This window comes from Miscanthus floridulus, chromosome 1, assembly GCF_019320115.1.
Source record: "Miscanthus floridulus cultivar M001 chromosome 1, ASM1932011v1, whole genome shotgun sequence".
NCBI classification, from domain to species: Eukaryota; Viridiplantae; Streptophyta; class Magnoliopsida; order Poales; family Poaceae; genus Miscanthus; species Miscanthus floridulus.
This window is the reverse complement of record NC_089580.1, coordinates 79,098,095-79,115,157: the sequence shown is the minus strand read 5'-3', so window position 1 is coordinate 79,115,157 and position 17,063 is coordinate 79,098,095. Positions and strand designations below refer to the sequence as shown.

General features: G+C 40.5%; 1 protein-coding gene and 1 pseudogene; both read right to left on the bottom strand.

Moving 5' to 3' along the window:
• The window catches only part of LOC136536627 (transcription factor LRL3-like), a 172,086-nt gene that overhangs the window by 136,379 nt on the left and 18,644 nt on the right, over window positions 1-17,063 (bottom strand).
• LOC136487826 (telomere repeat-binding protein 5-like) lies at window positions 384-5,069 on the bottom strand (annotated as a pseudogene).

The following is a 17,063-nucleotide window of genomic DNA, read 5'->3' as shown; positions in this document are numbered from 1 at the left end:
TAAATTTTTAGACAAAATTCTATAGTGTGGGGGGGCTGAGACTTAAGATCGAACAGCAGTCCCCATAAATTTTTTAGGCAAAATTCTATAGTGTAGGGGGACTGAGACTTAAGATCGAACAGCAGTGTTGTTCAGCCCCCCTAAAATATTTTTTAGGTCCGCCACTGAATGGGTGCTATACGTACACCATTATAAAAAGTTCACCACCGTCAGGGATATTCTTGTTTTGCAGTAGTGGTTCCACCCAACCATAGTCACACTGTGAATGGCCACAAGTAACTTGGCTCAAGACTTGTGTCTAATTGAGTATGTCGGCGCATGCAAATGATGAACACGAAGACTAAAGACACTTTAGAGTGAATGTACGTTGTAGTCATGGGACAATCTAAGTTTCCTCGAACCATCAAACAGTCTTTACAAAGAACATATATAGATGGAGAAAAGTAAAATTCAGCTTGCTCACATCCAAAACCCTGCCTCCATTTCCTTAATAACCAGCTTTCTACTGTTCCCTTCTCTTTTAGATAAGGGCTAACTCCATGCTAGCTTCCTGATCCGCTCCACCAACGATGGCTCAAGATACAGTAGTGTAGTTTGTTGTGATGAATTTTCCTGAATTGAATTCAAGAAATGTACTCAGAAGTTATTTGTTAGAAGTTAAGAAAACAAGACTTTTATATAGATGGAATTCTGACCTGGTAAGCTTTCAATAGATTTCTCCACTTGTCCTGAGCCATGAAAAACAACATAAGAGTATGATATTAGCCAATAGCATCCCCAGAAATATAATGGATTTACTTCATTGAGCATGTGTCGTTAATCTACTTTACCTTAAGATTTACTGCTGTCCTAATTGACGTTTTGAAAAAATTCTGCTTCAACTTGGTCCATTGTCCAGCACCAAATTTAGAGACACCTTGTACCAGCCTCTCCACTTCTTTACCAGCCCACCGTCTGTTGTTTTTCCTACTTGTGTATTATCTACTAACACGTCTTTCAAAGAACATCGGATCCTGTCAAACATCCAAAACGTAGTCATAGAAATGTTGAATTTATTTCTTCCCTGATGGGTGATATATAAGCTAAGAAAGAATCTGAACACAAAGAGGGTGCGACGAAAATATTAGACTTAATGTTTCAAGACAATCTTTCATGATAATCTCCTACAACTAAAAAGAACAAAGCGTGGACATCTTTCGATACGACATTTGTTTTGGTTCGTCCGTTTGCCCACCCCGTGCGATACCCCGCGCGATAGAAAAAAAACTGTCATCCATGCGATTCCCGCCTGCTTTGAAGGAAACAAATCGATCAGCTGAGGCCACATGCATGGAAGAAAACAATAATCATACATGGAAGGAAACAATCATGCATGGAAGGAAACAATGATCATTTACTCTTTTTTCAAATAGTAGTCTTCATTCCGGAGCCCTTCATGCAGTTTAATAATGGCTGGGGAACTAGGCTTGCGAGAACTTACTTTTAATTAGGTTGCGAGCTAGGGATGTAGCACTTCAATGGGTGTCTTGGTTGAGTTCTACAATTGCCAAAAATTGATGGTGCTGATAAGATTGACAATCCTGTAACTCTGCAGTACCTTTCTTTTTTTTCAAAAAAAAGGAGAACAAATGCTACTTATGGTCGAATCCATGTTCTTTTTTGTTGTTTTTGATTTGATACCCACAGCCCACATGTTAACACTTTCAGATGTGTTCGTAAAGAATCAAAAGAAGTTGACTTAATGTCAATCTTTCTTGTCGTCTTTTTCATTCTTTATATTTATACTAGGTAGCGTGCCCGTGCGTTGCTACGGGATAACTAACAATTTATACTAAAAACACACGGATCGCACGATAAGATAATAATACTGTAAAAATTAAATACCAACGTTAAAGTAACATTAATCCAAAAAGCAAAGTTTATGAATTTAACACAGTCACGGAATGCGCGGCGTTGTAGGCTCACAAACTCTACTTTATAGACCTTTCTGTGATGCGGCTAAGATAATATTTTATATTGGCAGGAAGAAATCTCCGATATCCATTTCTTTCATTGTAATCCATTTATCTGGACAATGTTTGAGGTGAGGGCACGGTTACAGTTTTTAGTAGCTTTGCGATATTGTCCGAAGCTATGAGATGATTGATGTCTTGCAATGATCCTTTCATTAATTTAGTTTTCTATCTATGTTTAATTGTTTATTCAATATATTTTATAGGCATGCCGGTAGATAATGGATGATAAAATTCAAGCATCCATAATTTATCTTTTTGACTTTGAGCATGAGTTTTGTTTTTATTTTTTAATTGATATATTGTTCTTTTGTTTTTACCGTAGCATTAGCATGGGCATGCATAAAAAACGAAGATGTCTTTACAATGCAGAAATCTTTCAAGAAGATCATGCATAGATTATTCTTGTATTGAATATTATATATATACAATCACCTAAATATTCTAATTAAACTATAAAATTTTGAATTAGGATACGAGGTAAGACATGCAAACAGATATTTCAAAACTACCTGTAGAGTCCAAAGAACTTAATAAATAAATTCTTCTAGAGGCAATGCAAATTATCTCTAATCTTTCATTTGGTGTAGTTAGTGTTATCATAGTACCCGCATGTATTCATGGGAAATAAATCATGGACAAAACGTGGATATTTTTTGGTGCGACATTCCAATATGGGTCCATCGTCCTGCCAATATCCTTGAGGCAGATCACATAAAAAATAAGAGTCACTCTATGAGATTGCTTATAAGAGACTCAAACTTATATCTGATCATGGTAATATTGAATTATTTTACATCAAAAGCATCGGCAATGATAAACGGGGACAGAGGTTTTAGTATGCATAGTGGAGGAAAACTCAATCTTGGCCTTCTCAGCAGCTTTTCTGAGCCTTTGCAGTGCTAACTTATCCTTACTCAGATAGTCAAGAGGTGCACCATAAAATTATGCACCACTAAGAAAAGTGTCACCATTGGTTGCCTTGACCTAAAAAATGTGTTGAAATTAAGAATTACAACACCTAATTCAACATCTTGGAACAGACACTCAAGTGGATACCTTATTCTATAATATATGTCTGTGTGGAATAGTCCTAAAGCCACACATATTTATACGATGAGTATAATATACTTTGTTTTAAAATTTTATGAGTTTTTTTTAAGGCACGCAGTATTATCCATGTGACAGGCACTAATATTTACATATATACTTGAACCTGTATGTACAGAATTATATGGAGATGCAGCGAAATTTATTCATGGATTTATTGGCGTACGAAAGAAATGTATATTGGAGAATTCTTTCTGCTAATATAAAATATTATCTTAGTCATATCACGAAAAAGTCTACACAATAGAGTTTGTGAGCCTGCGACGCCGCACTCTACGTAACTATGTTAATTTCACAAACTTTGCTTTTTGAATTAAATATCACTTTAACGTCGATATTTAATTTAACAGTATTATTATTTTATCGTGTGATCCATGTGTTTTTAATATAAAAAATTTAGTTATCTCGTAGCAATACACGGACACACTACCTATTAACCAAATAAGAACGCCGTGTGGCCAGGCAAAGGCAGGAAGCGGAGCGCCTCCATGCTGGGTCGCTCTGGGCACGGACGTGCGTGGGCACCGCCTCCGACCTTGCCATCGGCAATTCCGCATCGTGCAGCATCGTCGCTGCTGCAGCCTAGCAGCAGGCGTACTTTGTTTCCAATCTCAATGGATCATGCCAGCGAGACGCTGAGGCCTGGGGCCACGGCATGTTGCCTTTGCTGAAATACCTCAATGGTGGAGAAGTAGACTAGGCTAGGGCTGTTTGGTCATCTTTTGTATAGAGCTGACACACACACACCGACTGCTACAACTGTTACTGAGAGTCAGTGACTAATGGAATCCGCTAAAATGCATGGCAGACAGGAGACGGGAAAACCTAAAACAGCTGTGGTGACAGGGAAACGCTAAATTTTCAATGGCATGCAAAGGACAAGTATAATAAGTTTCAATGGTATATATATAAGGATTTTCTCGTAAACATGTGCCTACCCATGGAGACGTCCTTCTCTCCCGAGTCCCTCATCGGCCACTTCTCCTACGTTCCGTCTGCCATGAAGAGATTGACGACCGTCAATTGTATGTGAAAAGTGTTCTTGTGCAAAAATCTACCAGGTCTTTAAAATTAAACATCTCAATATCAGATTGACAAATTCCATAACAGCATACCTGACGATGGGCATTTGTGTCCAGCGAAGGAGATGGACGACGAAAATCACCTGCAGAGGGAAAAAGATCTATAAATGTCCTTCCAAGCCATAGATAATGCCATATTAACGGTATGTGTAGGCCAAGAACCCTTGGGAATTGACAGTAACAGCTAAACATCGTACATATATACCTACCTGATAAGCAATCATTTAGGTTTGATTCATCTCGGGGCCCTTCCAGAATTTGTAGGATCCACATCATCCACAGGTCATCCTCCTCCTCGTGTGCTCGATAATTATCCATCTGTAAGAAAACATATATAACGTCAAGAAACTTTAGAAGAAGATGGTTATCTATTCTCACGAATTGGAGGTTGTTCTACCAGGATATATGTATTATTACTACAGCAGATGGATCTTATTATTGGACTGCTGGAGATCAAGGTGTCCCAAACTGGAAAGACGATTCTGGACCCTGATTTCGTGTAGGAATGTTTTTCAGAGTTTGAGAGATACTACTGCTGCTCTGGGATAAGAAACTGAACTGCAGATCCTCGTTACCTGTAGTCCGCCGAGAAAGCCCGCCTGCTGCTCCGTCCGAAACGCTCTGTCCGGGAAGAAACCATGGAGAGAACGAAATCGATCAGACACAAGTAGCATCACGGTGAGTAAATCTGAAAGGCGCCAGAAGTGCCTACCAGCGTTGTGGTGACTGGTGAGGAGTCGGGAGGAGCGAGAAGAGAGCCGAGAGGGAGAAAGAGAGAGCAGGAGGAGACTGACGAAAGGAGGCGCGGTGGAATGGACGTGGACCAAGAAAGAAAGGAGGTTAAGGAGGAGACCGACGAGGTTAGGGTGGCCTATTGAGCTGAAAAGAAAGCATGCTATTATGGAGAGAGAGAGAGAGAGAGAGAGAGAGAGAGAGAGAGAGAGTACAGGAAGCCGGACTTGAGCTTCCGGGGAGGACAATGTCCTGCGGCTGAGTTGAGATAGTGGGTGACTTCCGGGGAGGACAATGTCCAATGAATGATATCACTTTTCATTATGTATGGCAGACGTTCACCGATGTCACTTTTCATTACGTATAACAATAATACTAAAATTGTATTATATAAAGTAATTTTAAATAAAACTAATAATTGAAGTGACGCTTTGCTAATAAGTTAAAGGTGTAAAAAGAATTTAGCTTCTTTATAGGACATGACGTTTTAGTATCTTTTTCAACGATAGAACTGTGACTTGAGCCGAAAAATGTGTCTGACCGATTATTTTGAGGGTGGAATGATGAAATATAGCATGCACAATACAAATTAATAAGTCTTGAATATGTTTTCTTAATCGAATCTGATCGGACTAGGAAATGAATGAACTTCAAATTTGCTTAATTCTATTATGAGCAGGACATCTAACCATTTGAAAAGTGAGTTAAATTAAACGGTGATATCTCCGAGTGAGTACCATCTTCGAAGTTGTTATAAATTATGAGCAAGACTTCTTATCCATTCAAAATGAGTGATATCGAGGACCCACATATATCATCTCATTTTTTAAAAAAAAATGGCTTTAAACAACGAGTTATACGCCCTTTGCTTGAAGGAGTTGGAAAATGTTCCTATATCGTCTATTTAACTTAATTAATTAGATCATTCGGACTCCAAAAGCTGATGCGTGCCCGCAACTCATGCAAAAATATAGAATCTTTTTCCAAGATATCGCCGCAATGCAATAATGTAGAGAAGTTTTCCAAAAGATGGGAAAATTACGAATGCATTGTCCATCCAAGCCGAGCTGCTAGTTCGTCAGACTGAGCGCGAGGAAGGACGTTGCTGGGTGCGAGTGCGACCGGGTTTAGACAGTTATCACAAATGGGTGACCACCTTTAGACAGTTATGACGCGGATGGTTCCCATCTACTCACTCCTCGAAAAAAGGAAAAAGTCTCACTTCCAGAGGAGTCAGGTAATCTAAAGTTTGACCTAATATGTGAAAATATTAATTTATATGCATTCTTAATATATATCACAAGATTAGTTGAAATATATTTTCACAATAAACCTATTTGAAAATATAAATGTAGATACTATTTTCTATAAAAATCTAGTCAAAATTAGAATTGTTTGATTCCTCAGGAAATAAAAGTTATATTTTTTTGGTTGGAGAAATTATTGTTAGTGAGTACTCCCCCGTCCCATATTAAATGTCATTCTAGATCGATCAAAGCATGGGAATTAAAGAGGTGTTGGAGAAGAGAAATATGCATTTAAAAGTCACAACGACACTTTTTGTGAGACAAAATTTAAATGCTAGAATGATACTCTTTATAGGATGGAGGGAGTACTAAAAATCATGACAACCGGCGAAGTTTCAATCTTGACATAAATGTAAAGTACTCTCTCCGTCTCATATTAAACAACATTTTAGAATTTCTCACAAAAACCAATGTTGAAGTCAAAAGATCAAAATGCCTCTAAATAGCTTGGAATAGAGATGTACCGAGAAAAGAGAAAGTTGTATTGAGAAAAGAGAAATATACAGTAGAAAGTGAGAAGGTCAAATGTAAATGCTATAAGATCCCTTCTTTTGGAACGATGGAGTAGTTTCTTGATAAGAAAGAGTGAGTTTTTATAATGGATGATGTGACTAAGCATAGTTTAGAAAAATGCTAGAAGTACACCACTTAGAATGACGGAAGATGAGACTAGCCATGAGTAATAAATCTCGGAGAAAACAGTGAATGAATCAGTACAACTTAACGTACGCCTGAGAGTGACATGCATGCAAGCATTTCACGCACTTGGCAGCCTGCTAGGGTAAAGGCCCATAGCTAGTGTTTTGCCGAAACGGTTACTACGCCGGTTTCCGCGAAGTTTCCTTGGCTCCGATCCATCCTACTTGATTTCATTTCGTGAACAATTACGAAAACTACAACGCATCAAACATGCATGCAGCCAGCAGGTCCCTTAGCAATCAGTCATCACGCGAGCGCGCGCGATGCACATGCATGTGTTGGCGACGTACGTACGGTGCCGGCCAGTAGTCCACAGCCTGCCCACACGCTAGCAGCGACCCTTTCACAGATCGGAGTCGGAGGAGGGAGCTAGGAGACGTAAGGTGCGGTGCAGGGAGAAAATGGGCTGGGGATGCATATATATATGCAAGTGGATGTGGTGGCCAGTGGCCAGCAGCACGCAGGCAAACGATGAAACTGCAATATCAAGCGTGGCGTGGCCGGTACTAGTTTTGTCGTAGCCCCGTGTCATCCAAGCATTGAACTCTCTTCCTAGGAGAATTCATATTCTGTGGAAAATTTATAACTTGCAGTGGTATCGACCACACCTGTTCGAGTCCGAGCTACTTTAGAGGCGGCTTGCTTGGGAGGGCGCAAGAAAACCTAGCCGCCGCCACTGCCGCCACAACACCTCCCCCTCCATTCCCCTCGCCGCCGCCAGAGGGAGCTGCCGCGAAGCCCGCGCGGCTCCCTAGGACGGCAGTGACGAGGCTCTCCGCCCAGGTGCGGCGGGTCACGAGCTCTCCGTGTGGGGAACATGCTTGAGGGCCTAGTGCTCCTCTTTCCAATGTCCAGCAAACTCTGGTGGCCCTCGTCCAACCTCGACCTCGTCGGCTCCCCATGATGGTGATGGCGGTGTTGTCGCCTAGGCGCTCACCTCCTCCGTGTGGAGCGTGGGCTCCTCATTGTGGGTCACGAGCTCCTTCGTCGCCTAGCGGTGGCTCTATCAATGTCTGTAACACCTCGGGTGTTTAAATACTAAAATATGCCATGTCATCATATGCATAGCACATCATTCATGTGTTAGTGAAAATTTTGATATGCATACACTAAAACAAGTTTACCTTTATGTTATATGTGTTGACTTGTATGGCTTGAATTGAGTTAAAAATTCTTTGTATTGGATTGAATTTCCGAAAACCCTGATTTTCAGTATTTAAATTCTACCTTGAAAACCCATTTCAAAATCTAAGCACATTTTGGGGTTAAGCCTAAAAGCAAAAGTGTAGAGCTTGTCAAGTTATACAAAGTTTATTTTTGGAGTTTTCAAAGTTGTTATGAAAAATTTGAAGTAATTTGAAAAGGCGAAATTCTTTAAATGTCCCCTATTTGAATTCAAAATTTGCATTTCAAAATGTAGACCGAATTAGGGGGTGGTTATAAAAGCAAAGTTGTAGAACTTTGAATTTTGAACAACTTTTATTTTTGGACATCTTTGAGTTGTTACATAAATTTGGGAGTAATTTGGATTTTAAAATAAATGGCATTTTGGTAAATAAGTGGAACAGTGCCGTCGGGCAATTGTCACCGCCGACGGTCCTTCTTCGGCGTTCTAGGCACGCCCGTGGCCGTGTTCGGCTCCGCGCTGGCATGGTGAAGCTTCTACGCGTCGTCTTCGTGTCCTTGGCCGCGTTATAAAGCCAGCCACCGTCGCCGTTCTCCTCCTTTTCAACTCCTCTGCTTTTCCCGTCGCCACCGTCGCAGCTCCGTCGAGCTCTCGTCGTCGACCTAGCGCCGTTGCCGCCTCAGCAAAGCTTGTCCTAGCTCCGCCTAGTTCTTGCGCATCTAGCCAACCAGTTCTGGTCACCTGATTTCACCACGAAACACCATACGTCGCCTTTCTTCCTCGCGACCGGCAGCACCACCGTCGAGGGAGCGCCGTCGTGGCCAGCGCTATGTGGTGGGCCTCTGACCTCGCGGAGTCTTGCTTCAGCTTCGCCATGATGCCGTAGTGCTTTATACCTTGTTGCCTAGTCGTTTTGTCCATCGCAGTCACTGGGTCATCGCCGTCGTCATTGTTGCTCCGCCGTGGTTGCTGTGAACGTCGACCAACGCCTCCATTGATTCTCCAGCTTTGCTCTTTGCTCTAACGTGTTCAGGGTGAGCTGCCGAACCTTCCCGTGCTATTGGTTTATGATCTACCGGTCTCACGTCGCCGGCGTAGCGTAGCCGCGCCACCGTGTCCGCCATGGCCGTCAGCAAGCTCGTGCGCCGCTGTAATTAGTCTCGATAGTGCACTCAATCGATGCGGGGTGATGAGGGGAGTGTGTTAGTACTCTCGCTGTCGCTGTTGGTCTCACCGGCGGCGAGAAATCGCCGGCCAGCACCGTCGTTGCCGTGGTCAGCGCGGGAGGAAGGGGATGACAGGTGGGGTCAAGGTGTCAGTGACTCAGTGATTTGAAAATGAATTTTTCCTTTTTTCGAAATAAATGAATAGTGTATGCTTTTGTTATTTTTGTGTAGAATTATTTAGAGCTCCAAAAATTATGAAAATTTCTGTGTGACCTCTCTATGATGAATAATATTTAAGAAAAATATGAAATGTTGATTTTTAGTACTTTTTGAATGTGAAAAATTGCTCAATTAATTAATAAATGGGTTTCCATGATTTTTCTAGGCTTAATTAATTATCCAAAAATTATAAAAATTGTTTTGCCACTTAGTTATCATGTGATGAACATTTACAAAAATTTTGAGATCAATTGGAACAAGTTGATTTATTTCATAATTTTGAATTAAATAATTAATTCATAAAAGCAAATAGTAACCTTTAATGATTTATGTTTTGTTTGAATTTTTGGATTGAGTGATGACCTTGGGTCATTGGTTGGTAATGATCCTTGGCAATTGAAATAAGTGTTATGAAAAAAAGTTTAGTTAGTCTTGACTTGTAACTGTACCGCGAAGGAAAGTTGTATTCAAGTTGTTAATTTTGCATTCACCATCGAGCATCATGTTTTGTATCCCGCATCATGTTAAACATGGCATTGTTACTACATGTAGTGAACGAAGGTGAACATGTGGTAGTTAATCAAGTTGCGGAGGAGGTTAATCCGTCAGTTGAGGTCGGATCTGTTAATTGTGGAACGTCTCAGGAACCTGACTTTTCCGTGAACCAAGGCAAGCCCCGGATGCATTTAAACCTACCTTGTGTTTTACAAATGTTTATCGCTTTCGCTTTTATTTACTGCATTAAGTGATTAGAAGTCAAGTGGAAACCTAATTGGTGCATTACCAACTTTGTTTTTTCATATCTACCTTGTTGCCAGTTTTACTTCGTAAATGTCTAGTTATGCTTAGCCATGCTTAGACAGATAAAAGTCGGGTGATTACCTGTCACCCACGAGTTTTAAATGGATATTTGATTACGTTTGGTTACTTATGTTATCATGAGTTATGGGAATGTAAAGTAATAAATCTAGACCGGGCGACTCGGTGTGTGAGAGCCACAAGACATAGAGGTATTGTGAGCGGCTTCTTTTCCGCCTGTGTCGATTAAGGTCCGTCCGTTGTTGAATTGCATGAGGTGAGACTTTGTAGTACTAACCACATACTCCGGTATGCCTTAACTCGGCTATTCTTAGCGGGAATAGCGTATACCCACGTGGCATTGGGCTGGATTGGTGGAGTACTGTATTCTCGGGTGGCGTGGACCCGTTCTTGTTTTAGAGGATCTGAGGATAGGTTGGTATATGTAGGTCGGGAACCTGCATATGTCGTGTGGTTTGGAATCCCCAGCTGGGTTTTAATCGGTTCGAATCGTCGTTGCTCCTCGGTTATGGAGACTCAACTCACTGTTCATCATCGTAGTTAATAACTGAAACTTGAGTAAGGTTTGAGAAAGTGTTGGTTATGAAGTTTCATGATCTCATTATGGATTATGTCAGCTTTGTATATGATCTCTTCAAAGATAAAAATGTTGATGTAAAGAATTTTGTTAAAGAGCTTTTATACAAAAGAACTTTGACTATTGCTAAAGCCATACCTTGAATCCCTAAGCCTGCATTCCTGAGTCTTCTCAGTTTTTATTCCGGTTAAGTCTTGTTGAATACTTTTGTACTCAGGGTTCGTTGACCCTTGTTGTAGGTGAGCCTCATGAGCAGGTCTGTTTTGGACCGTGCTGCATGACTGTCGTTCAGGTCGATGACGATAAGTGAATGTATGATCCTTGGGCAGGATACTTATATTGTGTGTTTGTATTATGTTACTAATGCCACTCCACTACTACTATGGTTTGTTATATGTATCGAACTTAGTTTGTAAGGTTTGAAACAACTGGTTTGTAAACTAAGTTATTGTAAGACTTCCGCTAATTTACTCTGATGTAGATATTTGAATAAATGTTGTAATACTGTAATGACTCTGTAATGGGATCCTACTCGAAAATTGTGGATGATTCGGGGTTCCCCGAGGACACCCGACAAACCTCTTAAGTTACTGGAAACATATGCATAGTCGTCATATGTTGTTGGACAGTGACAGGTGCATGTGGGTCCTATAATTTAGGTGGTTCTGCCACAGAATGGTATCAGAACGCTCGTTACAAAGTCTTTGTTGTATTATTTTACAAAAACTTTAAAATGATTTGGGACAAATAAATATAATTTGTTTATTTGGTCCAAATTGCTTCTGGCTTATCTTATTTCATTCTCACCATTCCTTATTTGATTAAAAAGGTTTTGTGTGGTGGAGTAGTAATCTTATTATGCCCTATATAAAAAATAACTATTGTTATGTACCTTATAAGCTTTGATGTTTTTGTTCGTAAGAACGATTCATGCATCATGATTAATTCACTTGTTACTTCCTTCACCTCTGAGTCTGGGTTGGGTAGTGAGTCTGGGTTGAGTTATGTAATCCATCCTGGTTGCTCTTTAGACTTTGATCAGATTGTCTTAATTGGATTAATCTTGCTTCCTACAGTATGGCTCGTACCAAGATAACGCCCCATAAGTCTGTTGGACCGAAAGGAGTTTCTCGTCACCAGCTTGCCCCTAGGAATGATGGTGCTAGCAGTAGTAGCTCTAGGCTTGATCCCCAGGTAGAGATACAGAGGCTTACAGCAGAGTTAGCTTAGGCTACTAGAGATAGGGCTGTGGATGCCATCCATGTGGGCAAGTTATGGGATAGATTGAGGTGTCTCACCACTACTCACAAGAACCGCGAACGTATGTTAGTTCGTATGGTGGAAGGAAGGAATGAGGCTTGGCATAGGGAAGATGTAGCTAGAGCTAGAGCTCATGAGCTAGAATTCTATGTAGAAGACTTAGAAGAACATAATACTACTTTGCATGAAGAAGTCCATAGGCTGAGCAACCTCCTGGATCCAAATCATGAACCTCAGGCAGATGCAATGGACCCAGGCGTCATCATTGTCGATGATAGTGAATCGGAAGAAGAAGAAGAAGAAGATCCAGAAGAATTAGTGATGGTCGATGAAAGTGATAATGAAGGCGGAAATGTTTCTGGAATGGATACCGATCACGAGGTTTGAGGTGGTCGAGGAGAAGAGTAGAGTTGTAAATTAGTGAGTTCTAGTTATGTAGTCTTGTTTAGATGTGGGCTTGTGTTTAAATAAGTGAAACCAATGTAATGCGTTGTAGTAAGCTCTTTTATCATTTAATAAAGGCTTGTGAGTTAAGTTTGGTTTGTTATGAACAGATGCGTCATACGTGGGGTTCTTATATTCCTGGTACTTCACAAGATGAAGACGGTATTCCTGATCCGCCACCAGTTCCACCAAATCTAGCTGATGCTATCGCCGCCCTTGTCAATGTGACTGTTGAAAAGGCTTGATTGCTTCGAGAGATAGCTCAGAGTAATCAGAATATGGTGCAGGGAAACTGTGGTCGCAATCATCCTAGGCATGAAGCTACATATGTTGATTTCACAGATACAAGACCACCGGTGTTTACCAAGGCCGATGAACCACTGGAGGCTGATGATTGGCTCCGTACCATAGAGCAGAAGTTTGATCTTATTCCATGCACGGAGATGCAGAAACCTGTGTTTGCCGCCCAGCAACTTAGAGGTACGGTAGGTGCTTGGTGGGCAAATCTAGTGGCTATGCAACCAACTGGCATTCCAATAACTTGGGCTGAGTTCCATACTGCCTTCAGAGCCCATTATATTCTAGAGGGAGTGATGGCCATGAAGCTGGATGAGTTCCTTGCTTTGAAGCAAGGGGATCAAATAGTTATGCAATATGTGGGTAGATTCAATCACCTGTCATAGTATGCATCTGAACATGTCAACACAGATGCTAAGAAAAAGAAATGGTTTATGCGAGGTCTAAATACCAAGCTACAAACGATGATGACTACATGTACCAATGTTACTTATCATGAGGCAGTAAATATTGCAATTGCTTCTGAGGAAAAGTATCGGCAGCATAAGGAGATCAAGAAGAAAAAGAGTGGGTCATCTAGATCTTTTGGTGGAAATCAAAAGAGGCAAAAGATAATCTATCATCTAGTCAACCATTATCGTCCGCCGCAGTTCCAAGCTGGGAAACAATCAAATGTTCATCCTACCACAACTTACCAGAATCCACAATAGACAAATGCTCCTGGTGTCAATGCTCCAACATCCCAGGGTCACAATTATCCATGTTACAATTGTGGAAGGTCCGGTCATTTCTCCAGGGAATGTCCGTATCCCAAATAGTATAATTCAAATTCTCAGAAGGCTCCTGCCAATCAACAATAGGTTCAGACACAGAACAAGAACAACAATCAGAATGCTCAGAAGGGCAAGGATGAAAGGAAGACAGGACGGGTTTTCTATATTCAAGCTGGGGAAATTCTGGAAGGGGAGCCAGTGATGATGGGTATGTTTCCTGTTGTCGATCACCCTGCTATTATGCTTTTTGATTCTGGTGCATCTCATTCATTCATCAATAGAACCTTTGTCGTAAAGCATGAAATTCCAATTGGGGAAACAAAGGAAAATTTCTTTATACAATCACCCGGGGGATGTCTGTGTACTAAGGAAATGGTATACTAGGTACCCATAAACCTGGGTGGGCATATTTTTCCCACTACCATGATAATTCTCAAGGATCAGGATATAGATGTAATCTTGGGAATGAATTGGATGTATCAGCATAAGACTGTTATAGATGCTTTGAATAGGACATTAAGGGTGAGTTTGCCTGATAGTAATTCTCAGCTTCTTATCCAACTTCCAACCTTAAGAAGATCAGTGGAAAGAGTTTGTGCAACTTTTGTCAAGGAGATTAGAGATATCCCGGTAGTTTGTGAATTCCCTGATATTTTTCCTGAGGATTTACCCGGTCTACCACCAGATAGGGATGTTTAGTTTAACATAGAGTTAAAACCTGGAATAGCTCTGATCTCTCAGAGAGCTTATAGGATGCCACCCAAGGAATTAGCCGAGTTGAAGACTCAGTTGCAAGAGTTGATTGAGAAAGGGTTTATTCAACCTAGTTCATCACCTTGGGGATGTCCTGCAATTTTTGTGAAAAAGAAAGATGAGACCCTAAGGTTATGTGTTGACTATCGTCCGTTGAATGAAGTGACCATTAAGAATAAGTATCCCTTACCTCAGATAGACTTGCTTTTTGATCAACTGGCTAGAGCCAAAGTTTTCTCCAAGATTGATTTGAGGTCAGGCTATCACCGAATCAAGATTAAGCCTGAAGATATTCCCAAAACGACATTTACCACAAGATATGGATTATATGAATACTTAGTAATGTCTTTTTGTTTGACAAATGCCTCGGCTCATTTCATGTATCTGATGAATTTAGTATTCATGCTTGAGCTAGACAAGTTTGTAGTGGTGTTTATTGACGACATCCTAGTTTATTCCAAGAACAAGAAGGAACATGCGGAACATCTCAGAATTGTCCTGGCCCGCTTGAGAGAACATCAACTATATGCCAAGTTCAGTAAGTGTGACTTCTGGCTTAAGGAAGTACAGTTTCTTGGACATGTCTTGTTAGCTGAAGGAGTTGCTGTTGATCCAAGCAAAGTTAAGGACGTGCTTGATTGGAAACCACCAACCACTGTTCATTCTGTTCAGAGTTTTCTAGGAATGGCGGGGTATTACTGTCGTTTTATTCTAGATTTCTCTAGAGTATCCAAGTCCATCACTGGGTTGTTGAAGAACCAAGCCAAGTTTGTCTGGTCATCTGATTGTGAAGAAGCTTTCTAGACTTTGAAGAGACTGTTAACCATTGCACCAGTATTAGCCCAACCTGATATCGAGAAGTCATTTGACGTTTATTGTGATGCTTCAGGTATTGGTATTGGATGTGTATTGATGCAAGAAGGCCGAGTTATTGCCTATGCTTCCAGACAACTCAAACAACATGAAGAACACTATCCGACTCATGATTTGGAGTTAGTAGCAGTTGTCCATGCTTTGAAGATTTGGCGGCATTACCTGCTTGGTAATACATGCCATATTTATACAGATCACAAGAGTTTAAAGTATATCTTTACTCAATCGGATTTGAACATGCGATAGAGAAGATGGTTAGAATTGATTAAAGATTATGACCTGGAAGTACATTATCATCCTAGTAAAGCAAATGTGGTTGCAGATGCCCTTAGTCGAAAGAGTCATTGCAATTATCTGACAGTAAAAACAATGGGTTTGACTTTATGCCAAGAGATGGAAAAGTTGAGTATTGAGATAATTCAACAAGGTAGTTTGACCAATATAACTGTTGAAACCACTATTCGAGACCAGATTATTGCTGCTTAGAAAGAAAACAAGGGTATAGCCCATATCAAAGAAAAAATCAGGAATGGGAAAGCGGAATGCTTCAAAGTAGATGATGAAGGTGTGTTATGGTTCAAGAATCACTTAGTGGTACCAAAGATTCCTAAGTTGCGATGATCAATTCTTGAAGAGGCACATGCTACTAGGTTATCTATTCATCCGGGAAGTAATAAGATGTACCATGATTTGAAACAGAGATTTTGGTGGACCAAAATGAAGATAGAAATTGCCCGGTATATAGCAAAATGTGATACTTATCAAAAGGTGAAAGCTATACATTTTAGGTCCGCTGGAGAGTTACAACCATTACCTATTCTAGCTTGGAAGTGGGAGGATATCAATATGGACTTTATTGTTGGTCTACCCAAGACATCAAAGGGCTTTGACTCAATATGGGTTATTGTAGATTGACTAACTAAGTCAGCACATTTTCTTCCAGTCAAGAGTATATATCCTACTATCCAGTATGCCAAGATGTATCTAGCAAGAATCATGAGCCTACATGGAGTACCAAAGACCATAGTGTCAGATAGGGGTACACAGTTTGTCTCTAGCTTTTGGAAACAATTGCATGCTTCGATGGGTATGAAACTCCTATATAGTATAGCTTATCATTCACAAACCGATGGTCAGACTAAAAGGGTCAATCAAGTACTGGAAGATATGTTAAGATGTTGTGTTCTTAACTATTCCAATAAGTGGGATGATTGTCTGCCTTTGGCTGAATTCTCATACAATAATAGTTATTAGGAGAGCATTAGAATGGCTCCATTTGAAGCACTCTATGGTCGTAGATGCAGAACATCACTGAGTTGGTCTGAGCCTAGAGAAAGAAGGTTCTTTGGAGTTGACCTTGTGAAAGAAACAGAAGACAAGGTTAGGCAGATACAAAGTAATTTGAAGATAGCTCAGTCCCGACAAAAGAGTTATATAGATAAACGACGTAGACCATTGGTGTTTAACAAGAGAGATTTGTATATCTGAAGGTATCACCAATGAAGGGAGTTACCCGTTTTGGTGTTAAAGGCAAGTTGGCACCTCGTTATATTGGACCATTTCAAATTTTAGAGAGGTATGGAAAAGTGGCAAATCGCTTGAAGTTACCAGAACATCTTTCAGATGTACATGATGTGTTCCATGTTTCTCAATTGAAGAAGTGTCTCCGAGTGCCTGAGCAGAATGTTGAGGTTGAAGGAGTGGAACTTGAACCTAATTTGACCTATTTCGAATATCCTATCCGAGTTCTGGATCAGAAAGACCGTGTTACTCGAAGAAGGATAATCAAGTTCTATAAGATACAATGGAATCAA